This window comes from Talpa europaea, assembly GCF_964194135.1.
Source record: "Talpa europaea genome assembly, chromosome: 11".
Classification (NCBI taxonomy): Eukaryota; Metazoa; Chordata; class Mammalia; order Eulipotyphla; family Talpidae; genus Talpa; species Talpa europaea.
In genome coordinates this window covers 16879603-16893781 of record NC_140078.1, presented here as the reverse complement: position 1 = coordinate 16893781, position 14179 = coordinate 16879603, and the positions used below count along the sequence as shown (strand labels likewise).

The 14179-nt window shown below is 48.1% G+C and overlaps 1 pseudogene across 1 annotated transcript; it reads right to left on the bottom strand.

Moving 5' to 3' along the window:
• Positions 1–2899: 2899 nt before the first annotated feature.
• On the bottom strand, positions 2900–12076 carry LOC311179432 (signal-regulatory protein beta-1-like; annotated as a pseudogene). The gene is made up of 7 exons: positions 12065–12076; positions 11865–12009; positions 6929–7291; positions 4982–5295; positions 4115–4443; positions 3609–3716; positions 2900–2904 (listed from the first exon to the last, which is right to left on the bottom strand). The product of its transcript is annotated as a signal-regulatory protein beta-1-like (transcript).
• Between the last annotated feature and the right edge of the window lie 2103 nt (positions 12077–14179).

Here is a 14179-nt window from a genome sequence, read left to right as displayed (position 1 = left end):
CAATCTGACCTGGGAGAGACTGGACTGGCCAAGGCAGACCAGCTAAAGTTCATGAGTTTCAAGTGCTTGTATCTCACTGAAGCTTAGGTGAGGATTTCCTTGCAGGAGTAGAATTACCCTTCATTCTCTTTGTTACCTGGCCAGGAGTGGGGACCCCAGGGCCCCCAATCCTGCCTGCTCCAAATAGGTTCTTCCACCTGCCATAGCAACACAAAACATGTAAGACTTTAATGGGAAGGAACTTTAAGACAATTAGTAAACTATACAGGAAAGGCAAAGAATATAGTTTCTAAATCAAGCACCCAAAATTACTCGTCCCCTCATGGGTAAATTCCACCCAAATGGAATTGGCCCAGAGCAACGCCCAAAAGCCTGCCACAAGTCCAAAGCACCTTCTAGTGGGGACCCACAGTAAAGGATCAGAAACAACCAGACAAGCCTGGGAGGAAAAGAGCAAAATCAAAACCAATATAAAAGTTGCCATTGTTATCCTCCACGGGTCTCTCCCCCACATCTATTTCAACCAACCTTCGATGTTGGTAAAAATTGATTTTTGATCATTAGGTTACTGTTACAGTTACCCCCAAAGAAAACATACTAATAGTACTAGCAGGTGTCCTGTGCTCTTGCTGAATATAAGATCGATGCTCTGCACATAATTACAATCCTATACCATAGTCAAGAGTCATTGAAAACAGTAATAATACTTTTCTTGTCCACAGACTGGAAATTGTTAAAGATAGCTCTAACTAGAGACTCATCAAACCATTATGGGAAAACTCTAAAATTATGACTAGAAAGTCATAAAAGCAAAACTAAAACAGATGCATACCATGAATGGGAAAATAGAACACATGATTCTAAGTTCACTTGGACCTAAACAGTCATGACGTTTTATCTATCTATCTATCTATCTATCTATCTATCTATCTATCTATCTATCTATCTATCTGTTTATTTATACAAGCACTGGGTACAGTCAGAAGTGCGGGAGGGCAAGAGAATTCACCAGAGCCAGAGCGAGGAGCAGAACAGGCAGACTGATGAAGTACATTAGTGAGGGGAGCAGCAGGTGTGGCAGGTGAGAGGTCTGCATGCCAGCGCTCAACCACGCACCACCAGGGGGTCCCCACGATGTTTGAAATAAGGAAAAGTGGGAAACTTTGCTCAAAATGGTGTCAAAACGTATTACATGGATTTATTCTTGTCCATGTAGCTTTGACTAAGAGATGAGAAGCTCAATGGAAAAAGATCTCATAAAAAGAACCACACAAGTATATGGAAACTTGATATAAAGTGAAGGGGGCTGTGAAGTTCAGTGAGTGCTTTGTAATTAATTATAACATGACTATTACTTATACACACACACAGCAGATCAGAGTAACTATCAAAAGCATGAATTAAAAAAGCAACATTTGATCAGAAAGTGAAAACTCTTCTGCACAATAAGGCCCCCAAACGACGCAACATGCAGCTTTGCAGGCCACACTAGAAGGGCGAGGGGTGCTGTCCAGGATGGGGAGAGGTCACCAAGATTGAGTCTTATTGGGAAGTTGTACTTCAAAGCACCAGGTAAAGCTTCAATATCCAGAATGAGAAGAATTAATAAAGTGTGGCATAGTCTTCTATTGAAGACTACAGAATAATGGAAAAATCAATCAATGGAGCTACATATATCAAGATGAATAAATCCCACAAACTGTGTTAAGCAATAAACTCTAGGAGAACTTCCTGAGTGCTGTAAACTGGATAATTGCATTTATAAAACATTTAGAATATGCAACGTGAAATAAAATATTGCTTAAGTATGTGTATCTATGTTATAAATGAACAATCATATCTGAGGATATGACACACCAAATCCAGGGTAGTGTTTCTTCAAAGGGTCAAAAAAACATGATATTAGTATTTTGCAAAGATAGACCAGAAAATCCATGAATAATTATAGAGAAATCCTTCCATATTTCAGAATAGAATAATGCGTATTCAACCTGAGATCTCAGTACATATGTATGAAAACTTCTTGAGAGTTCAGTCAAGATAGGCTGTGTGCTTGCAGGAATATATCTCTTTCATCTTGGTTGTCCAGTCTGTGGCATGTGTAGCTGATAGCAGTCTCCATGTGCCTCTGTGTTTCTGTGGTTCCTGTTGTAATTTCTCCTCTTCCATTTATATGGTAGTTACTTGAGTCCTCTCCCTATTTCTTGTTGAGTCTAGTTAACGGTTTTTATTATTATTATATTTATCTTTAAAAAAATACACTTTTCACTGATTTTTAAAAATGTCTCTAGAATCCCCATTTCAGTATTTCTGCATGATGCCTGTCAGCCCCTCCCTCTGCTCACGTGGGGCTCACTTCGTGTGAGAGTCCACTGTCGTGTGAGTGAGGATGTTACATGGAGTCTTTCTTTTCTCTGAATATTCACCTTTAGCCAGATGGCTTCTTTTTACGAATGCCTTGGATGCGTCCTCAGTCACGGGTAGATCAGCCACACAGAGGGACCCTCTTGAACCCGCTCCTAGTTGAAATGTCACTTCAGGAATTCTCAACTTACTTAAATTATCACACCTCAGTTGTACAATGTCCTTAAAGGGCTACACGGGATGAGATAAAGGCATGCTTGTTATTGAGTCAAAGCCAATTGCACTGTGGTTTTCTCATCAGAGCAAATTGTACCACCTGCCCTAGTTTCCGTTTTCTTCCCTGGCTTGTGGCCGATGGTGGTGGAACCAGCTCTGATGCAGTGACTAGCATCGTCCCTTTCTGGTTCTCATTCCCAGCAGCCCCTTGTTCCCATCCGACCTCATTTTGGTCATGTGACGAGAACCGAAAGCTGCTGACTGGGAGTTCTGCGGGTGTGCATTCCTGAGAGGCCCCTGGATGAAGCCAGCTCTGGGGTCAGCCTGTGAGAAGGGACAGCGGGGGTGGAGGCAGCAGGTCTCTGGGGGAGCGGCCTGGGGAGCAGAGTCTGTGGAGGCTCTTGTCCCTCCTCCTCTAGGCGGGCCCTTCAGGAAGGGAGGAGTCTGCAGAGCTGGAAGCTCAGGCAGCAGGGAAGAGTGAGGAAGCTGCAGGAGACATGTCCACATTGAATACCTGCTTGCTCACAACGCACTCCCTGTGTGTCTGTCATGGCTCTGGTGCTGCTCTCTTGGGCAATCCCCGAGATAGGCCTCTGCACCTCAGCCTTCGCTATCGCTGACACCTCAGCCCTTCTGTGCCTCACACAGAGCCTCAGAAACAACTCAGAGCGGCCAACCTGGGACTCCTCAACACTCCTTTCATTGTGGATTCCTTTCCATCCACGGAGCCCCCATATTCAAATGATCTAGAGATGGTCTCCAAGGGAACCCCCACTCAGGCCCTCCATTCAGACCCTTGCCTGTATCTTCCACACCACCCAGGCCTCCCCAGTCATTCTTGAACACCCTTTGCAGTTCCCCAAACACTTTCTGGATGCTGGGATGTTTAGAGGGACCTAAGCCTCCTGAGGGTGCTGAGGGAGGTGTGTCAGCTTCTCTTATTTCCCGGGGGCCCTGACCATGTGTGACCTGCTGAACTTGCCCCTCTCAGGACAGACCTTGGCCTGGCCTCTCTGCCCAGTACTTACAGTTAGGCCTCTGCTTCCTGTGCATGTAGGAGGCAGAGATACCCACCAGTAGCAACACCTTGGAGCCCAGGAGTAGAGCGATGAGGAGTGGCATCCACTGATCTTTGCCTGGAAGTCAAGGGACAGGAGGCGCCATTAGGGGCCATCTGGAATCCTTCCCTGGGCCTCCACTACCCACTGGGCTTCCCTGGTCCATCAATCGTCTGAGCTTTAAACCTGCATCCTTCCTGGGATTAAGGCAGATGGTAAGAGCAGGACCAGAATGGGAGCATCAACTCCTGGCCCAACTTTCTCTCTTTAATGCTTATGTCCATGACCTGCAATGCTTCATTCTAAACACTTGACCTCTGGAAACTCACGGTGGAGGAAATGTGATGAGGCAGCTCCTTTAAATTCTGTTCATAGCTATACATTCTAGATTATGAATAAAACATGAATTGTTACCTGTAACAATAAAAAAATAAGATAAAATATGAAAGGTTGGGTCATTGGAGCTGAGGCCTTACCTGAAGATACCTTTGTGTCCTGCTTGTCCTGGTAAGCAGAGGCCGCCAGGGTGAGGGCTTTGGAGACCTCAGGCTGCCCGTCATGCTCCACCTGGCAGGTGAGCACCACATTCCCCCTGTGGGCAAAAGCGTTCACCAGGAGTCAGCTCGTGCAGGTGAAGGTTCCATCCTTGTTCTCCAGGAGAGTCGAGAACTTTTCTGTTCGGGACACGTTTCCGTTCTCCAACCAGGTCAGCTTAGGTTCCGGGGGTAGAATTCCTTCACCTGGCAGGTGACATTCACCTGGTTCCCTGCCGTGGGATACTGGGAAACCTCCAAGGTGGGCGGAACTGTAACAGCCCAGGGCAGAAGCTCTGACTTTAAGGCACAGATCCAAGGGGAGGGCCCCATTACTTGCCCCCACATTAGCAAGGGGGTCACCGGGGACCTGCTGGGCAGGCAGCCAGCCTCCAACACTGAGGCTCTCTCTGCATGTGTGTGTGATCACTAAGCACAGTGCCCAGCACACAGTAGGTGCTCAAGGACTGGAGGGCAATAGGAGGGAAATCAACAGGCCCCGCCCCTGCAGGCAGCAGTGGGATTACAAACACTGTGGCAATTCAATACCAACCCCAAGCAGCTCAGGCAGGGTTGTAGGGGGCGCCCGGTGTTGGGGTGGCTGTGGGTAAAGTTTGGAAATGCCTCCTCACTGCCAGGCACGTGGGAGTTGCTGCCCTAGCAGTTGCTGTGGAGACTGGGGGAGTGACCCGCACACGAAGGCTGGTGATGGCCAAGGACAGTGGAACTAGACTGCGGAACATCTGCTCCTGGAGCGAGTGGGGTGGAGCAGGCTGAGTATCGGGCAGGGCTGGGCTGGGGGGTTCACACCTCGGATGGTCTCAGACAAGTTGGCTGTCCCGCGAAGACCGCCGCCCTGCAGGGTGACGTGGGCCACCTCGCAGATGACCTGGGAGTGGATGTCCCGTGACAGCTGCACTGTGGCTGTGCTGGAGACGTTGTAGGAAACGGCCTCTCCTTTGGGGTCCACGTTGGGCCGGGGGGCTGGCAGCTCTTTCCTATTTTTGAACCACTTCAGGCTGATGTCTCTGGGGAGAAGCCGTGGGACTGGCAGGTGAAGGTCACCGTCTGCCCAAGGGTGGCCCTCTCTGTTGGTCCTGATACCACAGGGCGAGAGGGTTTGGCTGCGAAGGAGCATTTGTAACAATAAGCGTGACTGTGACTCCCAACAAGGATAAGCAGATGACGCTGTTTATAACTTCACCTGATTATTGTTTCGTCTCTATTAGTGCTGGGGGGGTCATCACCCTCATTTAGGGATACCCAGGCTCCCAGAGGTGAACCAGGATCGGGGCAGGGTGATAGGGTTGCGGGCCGGGTTCAGTTCCCCTTCTTTCTCTCCAGGGGATTTCCAGAGTCTGGGCTCAGGAACAACATGACTCCAGTGTCTATAGCGGTTTCTGGCCCGTCACCCTGGAAGCCCTTCCAAGGTCAGGGAAGCATTCACGGAAGGAATGCAGGACATGGGGGCCCCGTGGAGGCTGGCATAAGCCTGCCAGCCCTGGAGAGGGTCCAGGCACCTCCCTTCCTCATCTGTGAAATGGGGGGCAGGCTCTCTCTCTGGGGTGGGTGAGGAAAGCAGGCCGCTGAGGCAAGTTTCAGAAGATAAACCCAGATCAGTAATAAGCACAAGTCTGGTCTCCCAGCTCTCCCCATGGGCGGGGAGGGATTTACTCCAAACTTTCCATTCTTTAAACAATTTCTCAAGTAGGTCTCACCTGTGCCCAGCTCTAATTTTGAAGGGAGGGGAAAGAGGGCTGTGAACTGAGGTTCTGCTTCTACTCGGGGTCAGTTTTGGGTTGAACAAGGATCCCAGAGCCTGAGGGAGCCAAGGTGGGCGTCTCTCCGTGGTCAGGGCTAGAAAGAGGCAGAAGCGCCTCCCTCATACTGGGGAGGTGCAGAGCCCAAGTCTCCCCACCCAGGATGGACCTCATGAGTGACCCCCTTGCATCTCTGTTCTGCATCCTTGAGTCTCCGTGTGTGTTTCTGTGCAAAGTGGTCAAAGCCCCACCCGGGCAGAGGAGTGAGGGTGTGTCCAGCACTGGCGGGCTCATAGCAGGTGCTGACAACCAGCTCCTGTGGCTGCTGTCCCTGTCCTGGCCACCATCCATCTTGGGGTGAGGGGGTAGCAGCAGGGCAAACACCCAGGAATGTGGCAAGTCCTGCTGCTGCTCTGAAGACCTGATTAAGAAAAGCAGCAGAAATGACTGCTGGTGATTCTCTGCTTCTTCTTGTCACAGGCCCGCTAGAGAGCTGTTTGGGGGAATGACACCAACACACAAATGAGATCCGAGGTGTTGTCATGAAGATTTCTCTTTCCGGAAAGCTGCAGCACTTTAAAAGGAAGGAGGACCGATTTTCTCAGGGACAACTTCGGGGTCAGGCAGAAGGGATCTGGGGATGCCAGCCCCTATTGGCAGCCAACTCAGCTCCCGTTTAAATGCTGTTCAGAAACAGCACACCCCGGAAAGTTTTTCACATGGACAGTGGAGCCCAGGAGATACTTGTAAGGGGGAAAAATGCAAGTTTTCTTCATTCACCTGACTGTGGAACTGGAAAGTGAGGTTCCAGGCCTCACTCCCATTTCTGAGCCTTGCGACCTTGAGCCTCGACTTTCCGGGTCTGTAGAAGGGGGTGAATCAAGCCATGTAGATCAGCACCCACCACCATGCCTGACTCTTAGCTGTTGCTCACAGAAAGGAGGGTGTGACAGTGACCTGCTGCCACACGCGGGCGGGGGGCCCCCACGGTACTCACCACTCACGGTGACCTGCGTGCCTGGTCCCGACTTCACTTCTGTGTCAGGGCTCCCTTTCTGGAACTTCACACAGTAGTAGGCCCCGGTGTCTGCTGGGGTCATGCTACTGATGCGGATGGAAAAGTCCTTGTCTCTGATTGTGACATCTGAGACACTGGTTACTCGGGGTAAGGGGCCTTCATCTTTTGCTCCTTTGAAACTGTAGGCTAACTGCCGGCTTGATCCCGACCCCCTGAACCACTTAGTAGGCCCCACAGGGAGCAGGGAGGTCAGGGTGCAGCGCAGAATGGCTGTCTCTCCGGGTGCCACCGCCACAGACTTGTCAGGCTGGATCACCTGCAGCTCCTCCTCGCCGGCTGCTCCTGCTGGAAAGCAAAGCAGTTCCTTGTTCATCCTGGGTGACCCTGTGGGCTTTCTCAAGCATTATCACAAGGACCCGCTGACAGTGCTCACCTCGGGGAGTGGGGGGGGCCTGGGCTCAACACATGGGGGTATCATCACCTGGAACCCCCACAATGAGCCTGTAATGTGAGGCTGTGCCAAATGAAGTGGCAGGTTTAGTGCCTGAGGCCTCTCTGGAAGGGTCATGAGTCACCAAACACTTGTGGGACCCTTTGTGGTGTCAGGACATATTGCATTTTCAGTTCTTTAATGTGATGGACCAGGCAAGTCTTGAGACCATTGGTTTGTGAGTGGCAGTGATGGGTGTGTTGGGAGGATGTCCTTGAACGGCAAGAAACTCTGTGGGCGAAGCAACCTCATCCCGAGATCACATGCTCATGAAAGGGGTTGTTCCCTGGCCCGGGTGCTTGAATGACCAGGAGGTGCTGAGCTCCCTACACACAATGAACGAGGTATTTAAAAAGAAGGAAAACACAGTCTTAAACCTGGAATTTTTTTTCCCCGATGCCATGATCATGTGTATTAGTGTCTATTACTGCTATCATTTTCCCCCAAAACTCAATGGCTCAAAATAATGAATTTCCATTAACAGATGAGGCATAAACAGAGTAATGTCCTTTTACATAGATAAACCTTGACAATATTTTGTTAAAAAAAAATAAGGCAGGAAGAAAACTGATATATACTTCTAATTATAAGGAAAGAGTTAGAATAGGTGAATTCGTACAGAGAAGTAGTAGGATGGAGGCTATCTGGGGTTCTGGGATGGAATGATAGGGAATTTATGGTTGGATGTGTACAGAGTTTTCTCCTAGGATGTTGAAAAGATTGTGAACTGCATTTTGTTAACAGATTGAAAAATTGTGAATGTACTTGATGCTGCTGAATTATAAACTAAAAAGTGGTTCAATGGTATGTTTTATGTGTGTTTTGCCACAATAAAAAGTATGTGGTCAGGCAAAGTGACTCCCCTGATTCATGCCTTTGAGCTGGGTTAAGTGGCTCAAGGCTGGGGACTTTTCTAGAGGTGGAGATGCAGCAAGTGGGCAAGACAGCAAGGAGGGAGCCGACCTCAGGCTGTGTTTGAAAAGAACCCTTGGGGGTAGGAGGGTGGCTCATGTGGTGACCCTGGGTCATGGCTGCAGGGACAGGAGTGGCACGTGGTCATCTACCTGCAGGTGCAGGACTTTGCAGTTCACTTCACTGCAGCTGCACTGGCCAGTTTATGGAGACACCAGAGACATGAGAGAACATTCCTTTGTGTTGAAACTGTCCTAAAACAGGCCTGGGCTCAGGTGGCAGGGCCAGGACTGTAAATCAGAGGAGCAGATTGTTCTCGGACTCATACAATCCTCTGACTTTTTTTTTTATTTCTTAAGAGAAAATTTCAGTTTGCTTTTGCAGAGTGTGAGCTGGGAAGGCCCACCCACCTTGTACCTTTTGTCACAAACATGCCACCTAAGGAGGGACATACTCTTGCGGGGGGGTCCTTTGGTGTGTCTGGAAAATGGAGGGGGAGGTTAATTTTAAGGAGGATTTTGGGGGTGTGGGGTAGACAAAAATGAGAAGAAATAGGAATGAATCTGGAGGGAGAAATGGAGAAATAGAAGTGGAGGAAAAGAAGGTCAGACAGTAGCCGGAGCAGCAGGTGGGGAAGTGTCATTAGAGTCTCTGTGGCTCCTGCATTTACATCTCTGCCCACACCTTTCCCCTGAAATTGGACTTGTACGGCCAAAGCACCCTGGACATGGTGCTTGGATGGAAAAGCACAGCTCACAGTTGACAGGTCTCTCTATGTCTCCTGAGGCCCCTTATTCTTTCAGAGGCTCAGGTCCAAGCATTGGTTCTTTCTCTCCCATCCAAAGGCTGCGGGTCAGAGAATCTGTTGCTGCTTCATCATGTGTCTAAGGTCTGACCTCGCCGTCTCTACAGCAGCCGTCCTCGTGCACCGGTGTTCCTTGTTTCTCCATGAAATGACCCCTTAACTGTTCTAGTTGCTTCCCTGTCCAAGTGCTAGAATGAAAAAGCTAATGTCAGATCACCACTTCTTACTTTGACTTTGCAGTGGCACCACTCACGGGAGCCCACATCCTTGAGAAGAACAGAAACGTCTCCTCACTGGGCCTCTGCCCATGCTGCTCCCTCTCAGGAAGGCAATTCCCCCAAACTCCACTGGCTCATCCCTACCTCCCTTTAACCTATGCTCAAGTTTCTCTCTCAGTGATGCCCACCATCACTGCCTTGTTTAAAATATAGCCTGCTGCAGGTATTTGCAGTTCTCTTATCTAGGAATACTTTCATTTGTTGCCCATAACCCTGATCCTACCCTAATACACTGTATTTTTGTACTTATTCAGTGTGTCTATTGTCTGCTGTCATTTCTCCCACTAAGACAGAACTCCAAGAGGGCAACTACTTTGTCTCTTCAGCAACACTCCTCTCATTCCTGTAACAGCTTCTGACACACAGTAGGTGTGCAATAAATGGTTGATCATGTGGCTGTCCATTCTTACACCTTCCTGAGACCCGAGGTCTATTTTGAGCAGTAATACCGAGAGTTTCCCATGGAGATATTTGGCCAAAGATAAAAACAACTTCCAGGAAGAGGAAGAACCCAGGAGAGAAAGTCACAAACCCTCTTTCTCTCACTCTCCCTTCCACCACCTGTGCACAGAAGCTGCAGAAAGCTCCTGAGGTCGAGACGGGTCACATGAATCCAAGAATGGTGGTGGTTAACTCACGAACTCTACAGTCAGATCGTGTGAGTTCAGATCACAGCTCTACCAGTTGGGGTGAGTGACCTTGAACCTCTCTGTGCTTCTGTTATTCCATCTGTAAGGAGGGGCATAAGTTAGCCCCTCAGAGATAATGGTCACAGGAGATGACACCTCCAGGCCTTTCCCGCTGTGTCTGGTACACGGTGAGGGTTCAAGAAATTGAAATGATTTTACTCATCGGATTTCCTGAGGCTGAGAGGCTTCTGGGGACATAGATGACAGAGATAGGAGTGCAGCTAGAATCACACACAGGGATCATTTCTCTGTATCCTTCAGGAACCTGCACCTCCCCCTTCTTGTCTCCTCAGCCCATCCAGCCTGGAGGAGGCCTCCAAGGAGGAATGCGCAGAATTCCACTCCCAGATTTCCTGAGGCCTGAATGGCGCTGGATGACAGCGCATGGGGAGAGGTGCAAACCCAGATGTGGGCACAATGACAGATGGAGACGGTCTAGGTGAGGCTCTGTGTTTCCATCCCCTTCTTTCTTCTCACCCCCCTGCAGCACGAGAGCAGGACTTCAAGAAAATCATGCACACACTTTACTCTCTTACCAAGGGAGAAGATTCTTTTTGTCTAATAGAATAAGAAGGAAAGGGGAAATTTTAGAGAAGTAGAACAGGAAGGAAGACAGTGGAGAGATTCTGAAATCTAAACATTCGTCAATGTGCACTTCATGCAGACTGAATTGATTGGAGAGAACAATGGAAAAAAACTTTTCAAAATCCCACAAGTGTGTGTGTCTGCACACTTCTCACACCTGCACATACAGGCAAATATACCACAACATGCATTTGGAAATACATGTGAAGTGCTGTCTTGGCTTGCTAGTATACAAGGAGTATATTTTGAGGATTGTGTATGTTAAATGCTCATTAAAAATATTGGTACATGGGCCTCCCCTGGTGGCGCAGGTGGTTGAGTACCGCGCTGTGAAGCTGTCTGTATCCTCTGCAGCTCCGGTTATATCCTGGCGGGCCGGCGAGGGTCCCACATGGTGTGGCAGACCTCTCCTGTCGTGCACACTGCTCCTCTCAGCAGTGTATTTTGTCAGTCTGCCTGTTCTGTTCCCGCTCTGTCTCTGCTGAATCCTCTCACCCTCCCATGCCTCTAGCCTGTACGCCAATTGTTGCGTAAAATAAATAAATAAATCTTTAAAAAAAAAAATTGGTACATAGTAACCATATAACACATCATTAACAAAAGTTTGGGAGCACACACAGCAGAATTTCAAACATGTCCTACCTCCTGTTTGTCTGTCCTAGGTCTCTGTCCTATCTCTAGCATCTTTTTGTTTCTCCATATGTCTAACTTTTCTGCAAGAGCCTCCACTGAGTAGCCAAAAGCATAACGTGGTAGAAAGAATGAAGGCTGGTGTTCTTGGCCCGAGACTTAAATTCTGGCTTCTCCACACACTTGGGTAGATGGCACTGGGCAAGTTATGCTCTCTGCCTCGGTTTCCCCTTCTGCAAAGCAGGGGCAACCAGCGTCATTATAAACAGTCATGTTGTGAAGATCAGCCAAGTTAACACACTAATCAAACTATCATCTGTTTTGATGTCCCTGATAACAGTTGCAGGTGACAGATTACAGAAAAGTTGCTCAGTTCCCTGATTCTGTGCTCTCAAGTAATGTCTAGTCTTGGCTCTCTGTTGTAGCCTCATGGGGGCTTACCCTTATTTACCTGAATGCCCTAAAACTCCTTGGCTAAAGAGGCATCCAGGGCAGGGAGGGGGGATCTTCCCATGGCCATGCTCACCTGTGAGTCCCAGCAGTAAAGCCAGCAGCAGGCAAGGAGACTGGTGGGTCCATGAGTCAGGGGAGGCATCCTGGAACTGGAAGAGCCTGCTCTGTCTGGGTGTGTGCTGGGAACCCAGACTCTGCTCTGTGGAATGGAGCCCTGCCTGCGATACAAGAGGAAGCTCACGTCATTGGTGAAATGACGAAGTGTTGACACACTTCCAGTGACATGTTGACATAAGAGGGCAGCTTCAAGGTCTGGAGTTCCTCATATGTTTTCATAGAAATTGTGCCTCACTTCGGGGTCTGTGCTCTCTCAACTTGCTTGCTACCCCCTCTTGGGGTCATGGTGATTCTCCATTCAGTAGCCCCAGGCAAAAGAGAATCCAATAGGGTTAAAAGGTGTGTCCCACATCCTCATGCCCAGGGCTCTCAGGTGACTGGCTGGTAGCCAGTCTGTGCCGCCTCCACCAAGAGTTACTCTCAGTTCAAAGGCCCGCTAAGGACTACAGTAGTGAGAAACTAGGAAAGGTGTTTAAGAAATAATTTGCCTGCAGTGGTCTGTAACTGAGCATCCAGTTCTTGGAGATGTCATCATTAAAGGTGGCCGGCGGGACCTGTCCTGGGAGAGACTGGACAGGTCAAGACAGACCAGCTAAGGTTCATGGGTTTCAAGTGCTTATGGTTCACTGAAGCTCAGGTGAGGATTTCCTTGCAGTGAGTAACATTTCCCTTCCATCTCTTTGTTACCCAGCAGGGAGAGGGACATCCCAGAGCCCCTTATCCTGCCTGCTCTAAATAGGTTCTGCCATCTGCCATATCAACACAAAACATGGAAGACTTTAATGGGAAGGAACTTAAGACAATTAGTAAACAATACAGGAAAAGCAAAGAATATGGTTTCTAAATCATGCACCCAAAATTACTCATCCCCCCAAGGGAAAAATTCCACCCAAATGGGATTGGCCCAAAGCAAGGCCTGAAAGCCTGCCACAAGCTAAAGCATCTTCCAATGGGGACCCACAGAAAAGGATCAGAAACTACCAGACAAGCATGGGAGGAAAAGAGCAAAATCAAAACCAATATAAAAATTGCCATTGTTATCCTCCACAGGTCTCTCACCTACCTCTGTTTCAACCAGTCCACGACCAAAAGGCAAGCGTAGTTTTCCCCGTGTCTCTCTCTCCATGTGCCTCGTCCAGGTCTCCTGTCTCTCCATCCTGTTTCATTCCTTCTTCCATCCCTTCTCCAGCTTCTTCTTCTTCTCTTTTGCCCCACTCTCCTTTGGGTGGGGCAGGAAACCTAGAACCTGCCCCTTTCCTGGGGACCACCCTGTTACACCTTGACACAAGTTCAAAAACCTCACACTGTGTATAATGTAATCATTTGGGGGGGTATTTTTTATTTTTTACTAGGTCTAGTATGACTCCTTCCGGCAATATACTGAAAAGGGTCATAGAAAATATAACAGGGTGATATCAGGGTGATGAGGATAGAAAGTGTGCATGTGAGAGGTATGAGGTTGGGGTAACTGAACAGTGTATATCCATCAGCCCTAGTGGGGCAACAATAAATAATTTCTAAGAGAGAGAAATCAAAACATGGCAATACAAGTATATCCTCTCTGAGATATGACAGTAAAATCTAAAACACTCAGTTAAAGCATTGAAAAGAGTTACTTCTGGGAGGAGGAAATGGTGGGATGTTAGGTAGATCCAGCTTTCCTATTAGAACTTGTGGAACTACTTGATTTTCAAACCATGTGCATATGTACCTTTGATGTAGGTAAATAATGATTTTGACCATTAGGTTAATGTTATAATGGTTACCCCCAAAGAAAAAATACTAACAGTACTAGTAGGTGTCCTGTGTTCTTGCTGGATATAAGATCAATGCTCGAACACAATTATAATCCTATACCACAGTCAAGAATCATTGAAAACAGTAATAATACTTTTTTTTATGTCCACAGATTGGAAATTGCTAAAGCTAGCTCTAACTAGAGACTCATCAAACCATCATGGGAAATCTCTAAAATCATGAATTAAAAATCATCAAAGCAAAACTAAAATGGATGCATATCATGAATGGGAAAAATCAATCCTGGAAAGATGTCAGTTGACTAAAACAATATGTAAATTCAATGTGAACAAATAATAATTCTAAAAGGGTTTTTCACGAAACTTGACAACGTGATCCTAAGATCACTTGGACCCAAAGAGTTATGACAGTTTTAAATAAGAAAAGGTGGGGGCCTCCCCGGTGGCGCAGCGGTTGAGCGCTGGGTTGCGAAGCTGCCCGCGGCCTCTGCGGCGCCGGTTCGATCCCCGGCTG